Source organism: Argopecten irradians, chromosome 2 (genome assembly GCF_041381155.1).
Source record: "Argopecten irradians isolate NY chromosome 2, Ai_NY, whole genome shotgun sequence".
Classification (NCBI taxonomy): domain Eukaryota; kingdom Metazoa; phylum Mollusca; class Bivalvia; order Pectinida; family Pectinidae; genus Argopecten; species Argopecten irradians.
In genome coordinates, this window is record NC_091135.1 from 32,593,944 (window position 1) to 32,612,118 (window position 18,175).

Here is an 18,175-nt window from a genome sequence, read left to right on the forward strand (position 1 = left end):
TTTCCGTAATTTACTGAGTTATTGCCCTTTGCACTAATAATTATTATTGGACCTTGTGAAGGAGAAAACTTGTGTAAACATGCACCAAGCTTAATTTAAACTTTATATGTAGACTAACATTGGAAAGATCTCGGACGAGTTAGAAAATCAGCTTGATTTGACTTTAACTTAATTACGGAGTTATTGCCCTTTGCAATAATAATTATTGAACCTTGTGAACACGATAATGTGAGTTAATATGCACCAATCTTATTGAAACTTTGTATGTAGACCTATTAGATCTATGTTTCTATTTCATGAACAAAAGACATCAGTTGGCTAGTAAATGACATAACTAATTTTAATCAAATGTCAGATGATCGTTAAGGCCCATGGGTCTCTTGTTAATTTTAATGCAAGGCACATATGAAATGTATAAAGGAATACACTGTGATGTTAAATATAAAATATAACATAAATTAATTGTAAAAATGAATTCATTAAAATAGAAAATTATTTTTAAAAATTATACATTCATTTGGAGTTTCCATATAAGTGTGTATTGTTATGATCGACCTATATTCTTAATATAAAAATCACTTCACTGAAATAATGTCAGAAATTAATCTCTGGATATAAAAATTTCAATATACTGGCTAGAAAATCATTTCTTATCATTATTTTTTATGTGAAATTACAGTAGCCTGAAAATTAAAAAATAGCCAGATAATTAGCCCACCATCATCAGATGGTGGGCTATTCAAATCGCCTTTCGTCCGTGGTCCGTCGTCGTCGTCGTCCGTCCGTCCGTCCTTCCGTCCGTCCGTCCGTTAACAATTCTTGTTACCGCTATTTCTCAGAAAGTGCTGAAGGGATCTTTCTCAAATTTCATATGTAGGTTACCCTAGGACCCTAGTTGTGCATATTGCATTTTGCGACCGATCGGTCAACAAGATGGCCGACAGGCGGCCATCTTGGATTTTGATAGTTAAAGTTTGTTACCGCTATTTCTCAAAAAGTGCTGAAGGGATCTTTCTCAAATTTCATATGTAGGTTCCCCTAGGACCCTAGTTGTGCATATTGCATTTCGGGACCAATCGGTCAACAATATGGCCGACAGGCGGCCATCTTGGATTTTGATAGTTAAAGGTTGTTACCGCTATTTCTCAAAAAGTACTGAAGGGATCTTTCTCAAATTTCATATACAGGTTCCCCAGGACCCTAGTTGTGCATATTGCATTTTGGGACCGATCAGTCAACAAGATGGCCGACAGGCGGCCATCTTGGATTTTGATAGTTAAAAGTTTGTTACCACTATTTCTCAAAAAGAACTGAAGGGATCTTTCTCAAATTTCATATGTAGGTTCACCTAGGACCTTAGTTGTGCATATTGCATTTTGGGACCGATCAGTCAACAAGATGGCCGAAAGGCGGCCATCTTGGATTTTGATAGTTTTTAGTTTGTTACCGCTATTTCTCAAAAAGTACTGAAGAGATCTTTCTCAAATTTGATATATAGGTTCCCCTAGGGCCCTAGTTGTGTATGTTGCATTTTGGGACCGATCGGTGAACAAAATGGCCGACAGGCGGCCATCTTGGATTTTGATAATTTAAGTTTGTTAGTTACCGCTATTTCTCAAAAAGTTGCTGAAGGGATCTTTCTCAAATTTCATATGTAGGTTCCCCTAGGACCCTAGTTGTGCATATTGCATTTCGGGACCAATCGGTCAACAAGATGGCCGACAGGCGGCCATCTTGGATTTTGATAGTGAAAGGTTGTTACCGCTATTTCTCAAAAAGAGAACTGAAGGGATCTTTCTCAAATTTCATATGTAGGTTCACCTAGGACCCTAGTTGTGCATATTGCATTTTGGGACCGATCAGTCAACAAGATGGCCGACAGGCGGCCATCTTGGATTTTGATAGTTTTAGTTTGTTACCGCTATTTCTCAAAAAGTACTGAAGAGATCTTTCTCAAATTTCATATATAGGTTCCCTAGGGCCCTAGTTGTGTATGTTGCATTTTGGGATCCGATCGGTGAACAAAATGGCCGACAGGCGGCCATCTTGGATTTTGATAATTAAAGTTTGTTACCGCTATTTCTCAAAAAGTGCTGAAGGGATCTTTCTCAAATTTCATATGTAGGTTCCCCTAGGACCCTAGTTGTGCATATTGCATTTCGGGACCAATCGGTCAACCAGATGGCCGACAGGCGGCCATCTTGGATTTTGATAGTGAAAGGTTGTTACCGCTATTTCTCAAAAAAGTGCTGAAGGGACCTTTCTCAAATTTCATATACAGGTTCCTCCAGGACCCTAGTTGTGCATATTGCATTTTGGGACCGATCAGTCAACAAGATGGCCGACAAGCGGCCATCTTGGATTTTGATAGTTAAAAGTTTGTTACCGCTATTTCTCAAAAAGAACTGAAGGGATCTTTCTCAAATTTCATATGTAGGTTCACCTAGGACCCTAGTTGTGCATATTGCATTTTGGGACCGATCAGTCAACAAGATGGCCGACAGGCGGCCATCTTGGATTTTGATAGTTTTAGTTTGTTACCGCTATTTCTCAAAAAGTACTGAAGAGATCTTTCTCAAATTTCATATTGAATAATAGCTTTTTTATAAGTTTTTTCGCTGTTCTTATGAACTCAGACACGTGTGAATTATTTGAAGATTATGATATTTATACTAAGATACAATACATTAGGCCGTTTACATACAGATGTACCTGGTATCGCTGTAAGCCATAGGCCAATTCAAAAGGGAAAATATCACATACTATTATTATTACGATTATCATTCGTTGTTATTGTTCTGTTTAAATATGAACCGAAACTTACACACGTACTTTTATTTATTTAGCTATTTTAATAATCAGTATAATGTAATTGTAACTTCTGGACTTACTCAATCGTTTTCAGAAGTACATTTGTAGTTATTGTTGTACGAATTAATGAAGACAGTACTGGGTTAAAAGAGTTTGAAAAAATTCTTCATCGTCTCATTTAAACTTTTAATATTTTTTCTTTGCTTTTTGTTTCTTTGTTTCGGAGTGGGGGAGCTAGGTCATATATTCACATCATATATTTTTTATTGTGAAAGACATAAATATCTCTTTGGTGCATTATTACAAATAGATCCAAGATAATTAATGATTGTTCATCTCTTTCTGTGTATAATAATATCAACCTGAACACTTGTGTGTGATTTATTGTTGTTTGGTGTGCGCAAATAAGATGAATATTACAAAAGGGATCCACAAAGCCGGACGATGTGGCCACATGTCAGGAATTAAGGGAATATTGGGAGGATGATAGTTGTATATTGAATTATATTTGTTTCTCAATTGTTAGCCAGTGCAGAATCATGATAGGTGGGCTATTCAAATCGCTTTTACGTTCTTTGTCCGCTCCTCTGTTTCCGTAACGTCACTTCCGTACGTTTAACATTTATTGTTAACGCTATTCCATCAGAAGTAAGGGGACTCGAGGGATCATTTACTCAAACTTTCACTTATGTACGGGTTCCCCTAGGGCTATAGATTGTGAATATTTGCTATTTTTGGGTACCAATTCAGTCAAACATGATAGCCGAACAGGCCGCCATTTAGGTTTTTGACGATTTAAAGTTGGTTTAATGCTATTTGCTTGAAAAGTGCTGATTGAAGGGTATTTATTCTCAAAAGTTTCACTGTTAGGTTCCTCATAGGGGCCCTTAGTTGTGGCCTTATCATTGAATTGTTGGGTACATTCATCGGTCACCAACATGGATGGAAGGTCAGCGCCGACATTTTGGTTTTTGACTATCTTTATATTTGTTACCGCTGTATCTAAGAGAGAGCTGGAAGAGATTGTTCTCAAATTTTCACACTGTAGGTTCCCCTAGGCTGGCCCTTGTTGTGCTCACATTGCTTTTTCGCGGGATCCAATCGGTCAACAAGATGCGTCAGGCCCGGCTATCTTGGATTTTGACAATTGAAGTTTGTTACGCTATTTATCAAAAAGAACTGAAAGGATCCTGTCTCAAATTCATGTGCATGGTCCTCTAGGTCCATGGTTCAGGTGAACAAGATGGCCGACCATGACGCCATCTTTGAAATTTGGCAATTGAAATTCGTTACCTCGCTGTTTCTCAGAAAGTACTTTAGGGATCTGATGTCAAATTGCATTTTGTTGCAGGTTCCCCTAGGGGTCTAGTTGTGCATTCGCATTTTCGGACTGAAAGGGTGAACAAGACGGTCCCTCAGGCTGGCAACCTTGGATTTTGATTTAGTTGAAGCTTAATCTAAAATTGTTTACCATTTTTTCTTAGGAAAAGTACTGAAAATGATCTGTCTAAACATTTGATATGTAAGTTCCCCCTTAGGAGTCCTTAGTTGTGCATATTGCATATTCAGATCGGGTAAAAAAAGATGGACCGACAGGTAGCCATCTGGTTTTTAGCTCACCCTGGCCCGAAGGGCCGAGTGAGCTTATGTCATGGCGCGGCGTCCGTCAGTCCGTCGTCCATCTTGTTCTTTCCGTCCGTATCCGTTTCCCGTCGTCCGTAGATCGCCGTCCGTACTCGTCCCCGTCAACATTTCCTATAAATCGCTACTTGTCCTAGAGTTCTGCATGGATTGTAACCAATTTTGGCCACAAACATCCTTGGGGTAGGGGGAACAGAACTTGTATAAATTTTGGCTCTGACCCCCCGGGGCAGGAGGGGTCGAGGCCCAATAGGGGAAATAAAGGTAAATCCTTTAAATCGCTACTAGTCATAGAGTTCTGCAATGAATTGGAACCAAATTTGGCCACAAACATCCTTCTTGGGGGAGAGGGTAACAGAACTTGTAATACGAATTTTGGGCTCTGCCCCCCGGGGGCAGGAGGGGCGGGGCCCAATAGGGGAAAATAGAGGTAAAAATCCTTACAAAATCGCTACTAGTCATAAGAGTTCATGAATGAAATGTAACCATTAAATTGGGCCACAAACATCCTTGGGGACATGGGGAAACAGAACTTTATAAATTTTGGCTCTGACCCCCTTTCCGGGGGCAGGAGGGGGCTGGGTCCAATAGGGGAAATAGAGGTAAAATCCTTTAAATCGCTACTAGTCCATAGAGTTCTCTGCATGGATCTTTTTTGGAACCAAATTTTGGCCACAAACTCCTTGGGGAAGGAAAACAGAGTTTTTTTGTATAAATTTTGGCTCTGACCCCCCGGGGGGCAGGAGGGACGGGACCCAATAGTAATGGTGAAATAGAGGTAAAAATCCTATAAATGCGCTACTTATCCTAGAAGTTCTGCATGGATTGTAACCAAATTTGGCCACAAGCATCCTTGGGATCAGGGGAACAGAACTTGTATAGAATTTTGGCTCTGACCCCCCGGGGCCAAGAGGGCGGGGGGCGTGGGTCCAATAGGGGAAGATAGAGTAAATCCTTTAAATCGCTACATTGTCATAGAGGTTCTGCATGGATTGGAACCAAATTTGGAGTTTTGCCACAAACATCCTTGGGTGGATCCTCCTTGGAACAGAACTTCTTGTATAAATTTTGGCTCTGATCGTATAAATTTTGGCTAACATGATTCCTACCCCTCGGGGGCAGACAGGTGCGGGGCCCAATAGGGGAAATAGAGGTAAATCCTGTTAAAATCGCTACTTGTCAATATACTAGAGTTTGGCATGGAATGTAACCAAAATCAACCACAAACATCCTTGGGGGAAGTTGGAACAGAACTTGTATTAATTTTGGCTCTGGAACCCCCGCGGGGGCTGGAGGGGCGGGGCCCAATAGGGGACATAGAGGTAAATCCTTTAAATCGCTAACTAGTCACAAGAGTTCCGCATGGAATGTAACCAAATTTGGCCAGAAAACATCCATGGGATCTCTTGGAATAAGAACTGAGTAATTGTATAAATTTTGGCTCTACCAGTGTATCCCGTTTGGTCCAGTCCCAGTGATGTGCGAGGCCCAATAGGGGAAATTAGAAGGTAAATTCTTTAAATCGCTTAGTCATGCAGAGTTCTGTATGGATCTGTAACCAAATTTGGCCACAAACATAATCCTTGGTTGGAAAGGGGAACAGAACTTGTATCATAGTCAAATTTTGCAGAAAAGTAGGACTTAGTTGTTGCATATTGCATTTGGCCGACAGGTAGCCATTGATGATGAACTTTGTTACCTGTTATATATCTCAGAAAGTACTCAAAGGATCATTCTCAAATTTCATATGTAGTAAAAGTTTGAAAAGCAGAGAAAAGATCCCTCTTTCCTTTGTCAGGCATAGATCATTCTTTGGTGGGCGCCAAGATCCCTCTGGGATCTCTTATCTTATAATGTAAGTTTTGTCTTTTTACAGCAATACCCTTTATCTTCACATTCAGAGGCATAAGACATGTTGAAACGGAGATCACATTGAACAAAAGGTATGTAAACTTTGATCCTACTCTAAACTTAATCATCCTCTATTCTCATATTTGACCCTTTAAAGATTTAAAGATCACTTATTGTGATCCATCATTGTCTATAAATCTTATCTTGTTCTAATGGTAGATGAGCCTGGGTGCTACTTGAATATGGCTGTTGTTGAATTTATCTTTAAAACCATTTCTCAACAGCAAGTGGACAAGATCAGGCTTAATACTGTAAACATGGTGTGACGGGTGAATTTACCCTAATTACTTGAAGGTTGCGTAATACTTCTTAAAAGTGTATTTATCGCATGTAAATCGCAAAATTAAGCACTTTCAAAAATATCCACGTTTACAGAATTGTGTCTGTAGCATGATGAAGAAGTGTGATCAAATGACCTTCATTCAAGGTCACACGTGTCAAATAAGCTGAACTCCAACTCATAAGCCTTAGCTGCTTGGTGGTAGAATGTATTTCTTATATGATTTCAAACCTTAACCATGCATGAAGCAGTATCATAAGGAATCCAGAGTAGCAGAAGATATATACAATGAAGGTGTAAAAGAGGCTCAGCCACAAACATCCTTGGGGGAAGGGGAACAGAACTTGTATAAGTTTGGCTCTGACCCCCCGGGGGCAGGTAGCCCAATAGGGAAAATAAAGGTAAATTCTATAAATCCGTACTTGTCCTAGAGTTCTGCATGGATTGTAACCAAATCTGGCCAGAAACATCCTTGAGGGAAGGGGAACAGAACTTGTATAAATTTTGGCTCTGACCTCCCGGGGGCAGGAGGGGCGGGGCCCAATAGGGGAAATAGAGGTAAATCCTATAAATCGCTACTTGTCCTAGAGTTCTGCATGGATTGTAACCAAATTTGGCCACAAACAGCCTTGGGGCAAGGGGAACAGAACTTGTATAAATTTTGGCTCTGACCCCCGGGGGCAGGAGGGGCGGGGCCCAATAGGGGAAATAGAGGTAAATCCTATAAATCGCTACTTGTCCCAGAGTTCTGCATGGATTGTAACCAAATTTGGCCACAAACATCCTTGGGGGAAGGGGGAAAGAACTTGTATAAGTTTCGGCTCTGACCCCCTGGGGGCAGGAGGGGCGGGGCCCAATAGGGGAAATAGAGGTAAGTCCTATAAATCGCTACTTGTCCTAGAGTTCTGCATGGATTGTAACCAAATTTGGCCACAAACATCCTTGGGGGAAGGGGAACAGAACTTGTATAAATTTTGGCTCTGATCCCCCGGGGGCAGGAGGGGCGGGGCCCAATAGGGGAAATAGAGGTAAATCCTATAAATCGCTACTTGTCCTAGAGTTCTACATGGATTGTAACCAAATTTGGCCACAAACATCCTTGGGGGAAGGGGGAAAGAACTTGCATAAATTTTGGCTCTGACCCCCCGGGGGCAGGAGGGGCGGGGCCCAATAGGGGAAAATAGAGGTAAATCCTATAAATCGCTACTTGTCCTAGAATTCTGCATGGATTGTAACCAAATTTGGCCACAAATATCCTTGGGGAAGGGGAACAGAACTTGTATAAATTTTGGCTCTGACCCCCCCGGGGGCAGGAGGGGCGGGGCCCAATAGGGAAATAAGAGGTAAATATTCAAATTCCTTCAGAAAAGAAACAATGAACCTGTATTCAGAACATGACTTGACATTACAAACCAGGTGAGCGATACAGGCCCTCTGGGCCTCTTGTTTTCAAATCGCCTTTCGTCCGTGGTCCGTCGTCCGTCCGTCCGTCCGTTAACAATTCTTGTTACCGCTATTTCTCAGAAAGTACTGAAGGGATCTTTCTCAAATTTCATATGTCCGTTCCCCTAGGACCCTAGTTGTTGCATATTGCATTTTGGATTTTGATAGTTAAAGTTTGTTACCGCTCATTTCTCAAACAAGAGATCCCAGAGGGGATGCTTGGCGGCACCACACCAGAAGATTGATCTCAATGTACTGACAAACATGACATAGGGATCTTTTTTCTCTTGCTTTTCAAACTTACAATTCTTTTTTTTCTGCTTTTCAACACTATAAACTATCAAAAATCCAAGCTGGTGGTTCCCCGCGAGTCGCAAAAATGCAATAGGCAGAACCTAGGGTCCTAGCAGGAACATTACAAATGAATATTTGAGAACAATCCCTTCAATACTTATACTGAGAAATAGCGGTTAACAAACTTTAACTATCCAGATTCAAAAAGAACACATCGCAAGAACGGTCCACCCGGTCCGGTATCATCTTGTTGATCCTATACAGATCCAGCATATGCAATATGCACAACTGGGTTGGTCAAGGGGAAATCCTATCCTCTATGAAACTTTGAGAAAGATCCCTTCAGTGTTATTCCTGAGAAATTGCGGTGGTTAATACAAAACTCTAAACTATCATATTCCAAGAATGGGCCACCGCTGGCCGGTCCCATCTTTTGGTGATATTTCAAATCCTTCCTGTTTTTATCGTTGTTGTAGTTTTTGTCGCTTAGTAGCCACGACAGCCGCTCTAATCCCGATCAGTCCCATAATGCAATATGCACACACTAGGGGTTCCTAGTGTGAAACCTACAAATGAAATGTAGACAAAGAACCCTTTAAGTGCTTTCTGAGACAAAATTTGCGGGTAACAAACTATAACAAATCATAAATCAAAACGTCTCAAAAAAAAAAGCAACGGAAATAGTAACAAAAAAAAAACAGAGACACCAAAATACACACACCAATCCAAGGAAGAGCCACCGGTCGGCCCATCCATGTTGACCGAACAGGAACCCCAAAAAGTTCAATAAATATAAAGGGCTACAACTGTGGACCAAGGTGAAACCTTACATAAAAAATTTGAGAAAAATATTCAAACCCTACAGTACATCTCAGAGAAAAATCGGAAACAAACTTTAACTTATCAAAAATACAAGATGGCGACACTTCAGTCGGAACCATCTTTAATTAACACGATCCAGCTCGATACCCAAATCCAATATTTCACAACTAGTGTCCTAGGTGCGAACCTACATATGAAATCTTTTTGAGAAAGATCCCTTCAAGTGCTTTCTGAGTAAATATCGGGCATGGGTAACAAACTTTAACTATCAAAATCCAAGATGGCGGCTGGTCGGCCATCTTGTTGACCGATCAGTCCCAAAATGCAATATGCACAACTAGGGTCCTACGGAACCTACAAATGAAATTTGAGAAAGAACCCTTCAATACTTTATGAGAAATAGCGGTAACAAACTTTAACTATCAAAATCCAAGATGGCTGCCTGGTGGCCATCTTGTTGACTGATCAGTCCCAAAATAACAATATGCACAACTAGGGTCCTAGGGGAACCTACATATGAAATTTGAGAAAGATCCCTTCAGTGCTTTCTGAGAAATAGCGGTAACAAACTTTAACTATCAAAATCCAAGATGGCTACCTGGCGGCCATCTTGTTGACCGATCAGTCCCAAAATGCAATATGCACTTCTAGGGTCCTAGGGAACCTACATATGAAATTTGAGAAAGATCCCTTCAGTACTTTTCTGAGAATTAGCCGTAACAAACAAAAAACTATCAAAATCCAAGATGGCGTCTGGTCGGCTGATCTTTGTTGACCAGAAATCTGAACGAAACCGAGCAAGCCGATCAGTCCCAAAATTCAATATGCACAACTAGGGTCCTGACGGGAATCCTACATATGACCAATTTGAGAAAGATCCCCATCAATGCTTTCTGAGAAATAGCCGGAAACAAGACTTTAGGACTATCAAAATCCAAGATGGCTACCTGGCGGCCATCTTGTTATGACCGATCAGTATCCCAAAATGCAATATGCACAACTTCTAGGGTCCTAGGGGAACCTACATATTCAGAAAATATATGAGACAAGATCCCCTTCAGTACTGTCTCTGAGAAAAATTAGCCGTAACAAACTTTAACTATCAAAATCCAAGATGGCGGCTGGTCGGCCATCTTGTTGACCGATCAGTCCCAAAATGCAATATGCACAACTAGGGTTCTAGGGGGAACCTACATATTGAAATTTGAGAAAGATCCCTTCAGTACTTTATGAGAAATAGCGGTAACAAACTTTAACTATCAAAATCCAAGATGGCTGCCTGGCGGCCATCTTGTTGACCGATCAGTCCCAAAATACAATATGCACAACTAGGGTCCTAGGGGAACCTACATATGAAATTTGAGAAAGATCCCTTCAGTACTTTTTAGAGAAATAGCGGTAACAAGAATTGTTAACGGACGGACGGACGGACGGAAGGACGGACGGACGGACGGAAGGACGGACGGACGACGGACCACAGACGAAAGGCGATTTGAATAGCCCACCATCTGATGATGGTGGGCTAAAAATGCTGAAGGGATCTTTCTCAAATTTCACCTGTAGGTTCCCCTAGGGCCCTAGTTGTGCATATAACATTTTGGGACCGATCGATGAACAAGATGGCTGACAGGTGGCCATCTTGGATTTTGATAGTTAAAGTTTGTTACCGCTATTCCTCAAAAAGTACAGAAGGGATCTTTCTCAAATTTCATATATAGGTTCCCCTAGGGCCCTTGTTGTGCATGTTGCATTTTGGGACAGATCGGTGAACAAAATGGCCGACAGGCGGCCATCTTGGATTTTGATAGTTAAAGTTTGTTACCACTATTTCTCAAAAAGTGCTAAAGGGATCTTTCTCAAATTTCATATACAGGTTCCCCTAGGACCCTAGTTGTGCATATTGCATTTTGGGACTGATCGGTAAACAAGATGACGGACTGACGGCCATCTTGGATTTTGATAGTTAAAGTCTGTTATCGCTATTTCTCAGAAAGTACTGAAGGGATCTTTCTCAAATTCCATGCATAGTTTCCCCTTGTACCCTAGTTGTGCATAGTACATTTAAGGACTGATCCATAATGCCTTTCGGGACTGATCGGTAAACAAGATGGCAAACCGGCCGCCATCTTAGATTTCATTGTTAAAGTTTGTTACCACTATTTCTTAGAAAGTACTATAGCGATCTGTCTCAAATTTTATATGTAGTGTGTTTGAAAAAGTTTGAAAAGCAGGGAAAAGATCCCTCTTTCCATTGTCAGACATAGATCATTCTTTGGTGGGCGCCAAGATCCCTCTGGGATCTCTTGTGAAAATATTTCAAAATTTGAGACCCACATTCAATAAATCATCTCAATGTTTACACAGTAGAGCTTTATACAAAAGGAAAACAATTTTAAAAATATTGCATTCTTAGCTCTTGTACTGTGCTTTCATCATTTCCCTCCTGCTAAATGCTTACTGAGTTCAGATATACCATGGTTGGGGGTAAATAACTGTATATAGAAGAGAGGTATAGGGTAGTAGCTATGTAAGCCCTTTGGGCCTCTTGTTACGAGGTGTGGTATTGTGCATGTTGTTGTACAATATCTTTGTGGTGAAATGTAAAAAAACAGTTTGAGGCTTTAAAGCCAAGGTATATTACCAAACTACTGAAAAAATTTTGGATTTAAATTTTCAGGAAAACGATCTTGGTGGGAGATGGAGCAGATCAACGCAAGGAATTTGTATATGAAGAAGGTTAGTGGTTTGTTTATGTTAAACATATTTTACCTCATTCAGGATAGAAACTCACTACCGTCTTTTTCTTTTATTTAGTAATTGTATGTGATGTCTTTTGTTCACACACTAATCAAATTGCATGGATGTCCATGTCTGAATTGTCTACAATTTATATCTTAATTGACCTTTCTGGGTTTGGGTTTTATCAAGCATTAAAGTTGGGACAAGTTTTCTGAAACACCTTGTATTTTTTTTATTGCTAGAAAAATTGGACAACGACACTTCCATGGTAATGGTTTGGCCGTTTTCGCTTTTGGATGACAATGGCAAGTTCAATCTGTACAAGTCCTGTGTAGCAAATGTCAATACACAGCACAGAGGTGATATGTTCATAGCGGTCTTATAAATGTATGGGCTTGATGCAGCTATTTCAACATTTCTATCAGCTATACAGCAAAAAGGAAAATGTGGTAAGTATATTTAAAAGATGCTCCACCGCCGACAGATCACAAATGATATTCATCATTTGAACAATAATTGGTGTTTAATCGTGAATATATATATGTCTGATTAACACAAAAAATAACATAAAATAATTTATTTCGCCTTTGGTGCATGCACAATCATTACCTCATTCCATATAGGGAATAGTGCCGTGGAATTTTTTCGGGATGCAATTAATTATTTTTCATATTTTTAACTTGAAGTAAAATTAGAAGCTCAAACTTTTTAATGGTGGTAATAAGTAAGTAACTTTTGTAACTGAAGAAAAATACTAAATCGTCTGCTCCTGTTTTTGATAGAGAAAAAATACCATTTGTCAGCGGTGGAGCATCTTTAAAGTAATAGGCACCATTTCAATTTGACGGACCCTACATATATGATAAATTATGGATATACATGAAAATATAATTGAATTATTGTTTTGTTTTTTGCATACTTTGTAAACAGAGCAAAGATAAAAGGTTTAAAGTTACCCTATGTATTAAAACCTAAAGCTACATAGATTATAGTAGTTTTTATAGTATTCAAAAGAATGCAAGATTTATACACTTTGTTTGAAAATTTTGGTGAGCTTATGGCATGGCGACCCTCGTTTGTCCGTCAACATTTCCTTCAAAACGCTACTAGTCATAGAGTTCTGTATAGATTCTAACCGAATTTGGCCAGAAACATCCTTTGGGGAAGGGGAACAGAGCTTGTATAAAATTTGTCTCTGACCCCCCCGGGAGCAGCAGGGGCGAGGCCCAATAGGGGATAATAGAGGTAAATTCGCTACTTGTCATAGAGTTTTGCATGGAATGTGAGCAAAGGAGAAGGTACGTTAAGACTCATGCAAATATGGCCCCAAAATTAATTCTCCAGTAAAGAACAACATATTTTGCCATATAACAGTTGAATACATTTGCTAACACATTACATCCCGAAAATATCCCGCATGTGCCAATTAATTATGTTCATCAACATGCAGTTTCGCCATTTTTACAAAAATCCTTGAAAAATCATACTTTTTGAGTGGTTTTCTCAAAAATTAATGTGGCCGCCTTCGTGGAGCAGAAAGAGATTTTAACATGTTGTGTATCGTGTATTTATGCATATCCATGCAAAATATAAAGTTGCTCCAAGGTGGCGACCAAATCCATTTCAAGCCTTTTCTAACCTAAAGATGATGAATTTCTAGCAAAATTTGGCAAGAAGAGGAAAATCATCAATTTGATGATGTCATAGGTGGAGCACATCGTGTGCATGGTTATAAAAAGTTATGTTTTGATGAATGGCAAGTATGAGAGTATTTATTGATGTGATATTGATGTGGATCAGACTTAATATTTTTCTGCCTGAAAAATTAAGGCCAAATACTGGTCCTATCATATCTACTCCTTTGACCAGAAACATCCTTGGGGAAAGGGGAACAGAGGTTGTATAAAGTTTGGCTTTGAACCCCCCCCCCCCCCCCCCCCCCCCACCCCACCCCCCTTTGGGGCAGGAGGGGCAGAGTCCAATAGGGGAAATAGGGGTAAATCTTTTTAATCGCTACTAACCATAGAGTTCTACATGGAATGTTACCAAAATTTGGTCACAATCATCCTTGAAGGAAGAGGAAAAGAGTTTGTATAAATTTTGGCTCTGAACCCCCGGGGGCAGGGGGGGGCGGGGCCCAATAAGGGAAACAGAGGTAAATCCTTTAAATCGTTTCTAGTACTAGTCATAGAGTTCTTCATGGATTGTAACCAAATTTAGCCAGAAGGATCCTTGTGGAAAGGGGAACAGAGTATCAATAAATTTTGGCTCTGACCCCCTGGGGGCAGGAGGGACAGAGGCCCAATAGGTGAAATAGAGGTAAATTCATTAATTTGCTACTTGCCAGAAACATCCATAGGAAAGCAGAGCAGTTTAAATTGTATAAATTTTGGCCCTGATGCCCCGGGGGCAATAGGGAAATAGAGATAACTCCTTCAAATTGCTACTTCAGTATATTGTCATAGATTTCTGCATAGATTGTAATCCAATTTGGTCCTTTGGGGAATGGAAACAGAGTTTGTGTAAATTTCGGCTGTGACCCCCTGGAGCAGAAAAAGTAGGGCCCAACAGGGAATTTAGAGGTAAATCTTTAAATTCCTTCAGAAAAGAAACAATGATCCTGTATTCAGAACATTACTTGGCAGGCAAACCAGGTGAGCGATACATGGGCCTCTTGTCATAATTTCTCCATGGTTGAATAATTTTCAAAATTTTTGTGAAAAGATTGTCAATTAAATTGGATTAAATTGTTAAGACCGTCATTGATGTATTGATTGATTTTGATATCAATTGAACAAACACTTACCATCAACAGCTTGTGTACATGCATGGCATATGCTGTTTATCTTGCGAGGTTGATGTTTCTGCAGTTTCGAGGGATATTTCTGTGCTTGCAAAATATTAGATTTGCCAAAAATTGAGAAATGGGTAAATTTAATATATATATACCTTTATGGTCAAATTGCTAAATATTAAATCCGATCAGGTTTGATCTTTCTCCTATTTTTGTAAAAACCACAAAAACATCCGCCCGGCTGTACAGTATGTTTTTCATATTTAACTTGTTTTAGTTTGAAAGCAGCTTCACAGAGGTCCATCGTGCACAATCCATCAACATCAGATATAAGGAAAAGCCAAATTCGAGGAGTGTTTACAATCGCCTTGTTTCTATTGACGGAGAGATCCAGGAGTGTCAGGAACCAGACTTTTTAATCAAGTAAGTCCAATCAAACATCATCTCATATGAAATGAACACCAATTTAGATACTTTTTATCACATACCTACAAATACCTACATAACAAATAATTTACCTCAAAATGTATTCCGAAAATCCAGCAAATGCCACCATTTTGTCCCGCTGTCTTCGCAATCTTGACATCACGTCATTTTTCCTGACGTCATTTTATTGTTTCTGTCTGATGTCACAATGAATTTCCAGCCAATGAAAATCGCTCAAGGTCATATTACACTAGTGACATATGCATAAATATTACACGGGCAAAATCACTGGATATCAGGTTGATTATGTGATAAAGTCCTATTTAGGCCAGTTGTCAGGTACAATTTGTATAATCTGTAGAATTTCTCTATGGTCACAAACTTTTCTCTGCTAATATAGCTAGCTCATGAAAATTATGACATATTCTTCTGATGTCTCCCTTCCATATCATAGAAATTAAGCACTATTTAAAATAGATACTGTACCATGTACCGGTTACAAGATTCACCTCTTTCTTATGGTTAACCAACAATTGGAATTCACCTTTATTTTTATTACAGAATATTGGAAGGAACTTTGAAAGTCTTCTCCTGTAATGAGCTGGTGTAATGCATCAAGGGTCATACAATATATACCTGTGTGTAAAGGTCTACAATCTTCTTTGTAATGCTATCCATAAAAATACAGAAGCAGAGATAAAAAATAGGACTTGTTGCCTTTTGATTATGTGTTATTATATTTTGTGATATATTTACAAAAGAACGCAAAACCTCCTAGAAAAAACCCATGTAAACCACCAGTGTCTTTATATTTTAGAACAGTGTTTTTCACTTGCTAGTGGGCGTCTTTGGGATCACAATACCATTTAGGGTGTATATGGGGGTACACTCCCAATTTGTGTATTTGAGAACACACTTCAATATTTGTACACAAGTACCTTTTAGGACACACTCCCAATTTGTACACTAGTGTATTTGAGAACACACTTCAATATTTGTACAAAAGTACCGTTTAGGACACACTCCCAATTTGTACACTAGTGTATTTGAGAACACACTTCAATATTTGTACATAAGTACCTTTTAGGACACACTCCCAATTTGTACACTAGTGTATTTGAGAACACACTTCAATATTTGTACACAAGTACCTTTTAGGACACACTCCCAATTTGTACACTAGTGTATTTGAGAACACACTTCAATATTTGTACACAAGTACCTTTTAGGACACAGTCCCAATTTGTACACAAGTGTATTTGAGAACACACTTCATATTTGTACACAAGTACCTTTTAGGACACACTCCAATTTGTACACAAGTGTATTTGAGAACACACTTCAATATTTGTACACACTTTTAGGACACACTCCCAATTTGTACACAAGTGTATTTGAGAACACACTTCAATATTTGTACACAGTACCTTTTAGGACACACTCCCAATTTGTACACAAGTGTGAACCACTTCATTTTGTTTAAGTACCTTTAGGACACACTCCCAATTTGTACACAAGTGTATTTGAGAACACACTTCAATATTTGTACACAAGTACCTTTTAGGACACACTCCCAATTTGTACACAAGTGTATTTGAGAACACACTTCAATATTTGTACACAAGTACCTTTTAGGACACACTCCCAATTTGTACACAAGTGTATTTGGAGAACACACTTCAATATTTGTACACATTTAGTACCTTTTAGGACACACTCCCAATTTGTACACAAGTGTATTTGAGAACACACTTCAATATTTGTACACATTTAGTACCTTTTAGAACACTCTCAATTTGTACACAAGTGTATTTGAGAACACACTTCAATATTTGTACACATTAAGTACCTTTTAGGACACACTCCCAATTTGTACACAAGTGTATTTGAGAACACACTTTCAATATTTGTACACAAGTACCTTTTAGGACACACTCCCAATTTGTACACAAGTGTATTTGAGAACACACTTCAATATTTGTACACAAGTACCTTTTAGGACACACTCCCAATTTGTACACAAGTGTATTTGAGAACACACTTCAATATTTGTACACAAGTACCTTTTAGGACACACTCCCAATTTGTACACAAGTGTATTTGAGAACACACTTCAATATTTGTACACAAGTACCTTTTAGGACACACTCCCAATTTGTACACAAGTGTATTTGAGAACACACTTCAATATTTGTACACAAGTACCTTTTAGGACACACTCCCAATTTGTACACAAGTGTATTTGAGAACACACTTCAATATTTGTACACATTAAGTACCTTTAAGGACACACTCCCAATTTGTACACAAGTGTATTTGAGAACACACTTCAATATTTGTACACAAGTACACTCCCAATTTGTATACAAGCGTATTTGAGAACACACTTCAATATTTGTACACATTAAGTACCTTTTAGGACACACTCCCAATTTGTACACAAGTGTACTATGTATTCACCTGTGTTTTACTGATAATGAGAACACACACTTGTAATTACACATTGAGTGTCTTTGGGGCTATGAATGTTTGTACACATGTTGATAGAAAGTACAGCTTAATGTACGCTGTACTTGTTACAGGGGTACTTGTACATAACCTAATCAGTTTTATGTATCTGTTACACTTGTACATACCACCTAGCCAGTACTTTAAATGTTCTTGCCAAAACTGGAAATGTTTGTTGTTACATATATTTCTCTCCTTTTCTATTGTAAGGATGTTTACTAAATATTAAAGCATAATTTGACATTTTTCGTCAGTTAGAATAATTGCTATACCGGGTAGTTGTAATTATAGCTTGTAATTTCAGGTTGAAACATACTTTGAATTATGACAGCAATCAATTGTGATTTTTTTTTTTAGATATATTTATACGTGGGCATTTATATTTGTGCCTGAATTACATGCATTTCAATATTAATCATAGTGTATTATATTATAGAGCAAGAATTGTGGAATTATTATTGCATTACACAGACTATATTTATATATATCAATGTTGTTTATTATAT

General features: G+C 38.9%; 1 pseudogene; it reads left to right on the forward strand.

Annotated features, from left to right (window-relative positions):
* Positions 1–15,883, forward strand: part of LOC138315191 (ceramide kinase-like) — a 34,177-nt pseudogene extending 18,294 nt beyond the window's left edge.
* Positions 15,884–18,175: the final 2,292 nt, after the last annotated feature.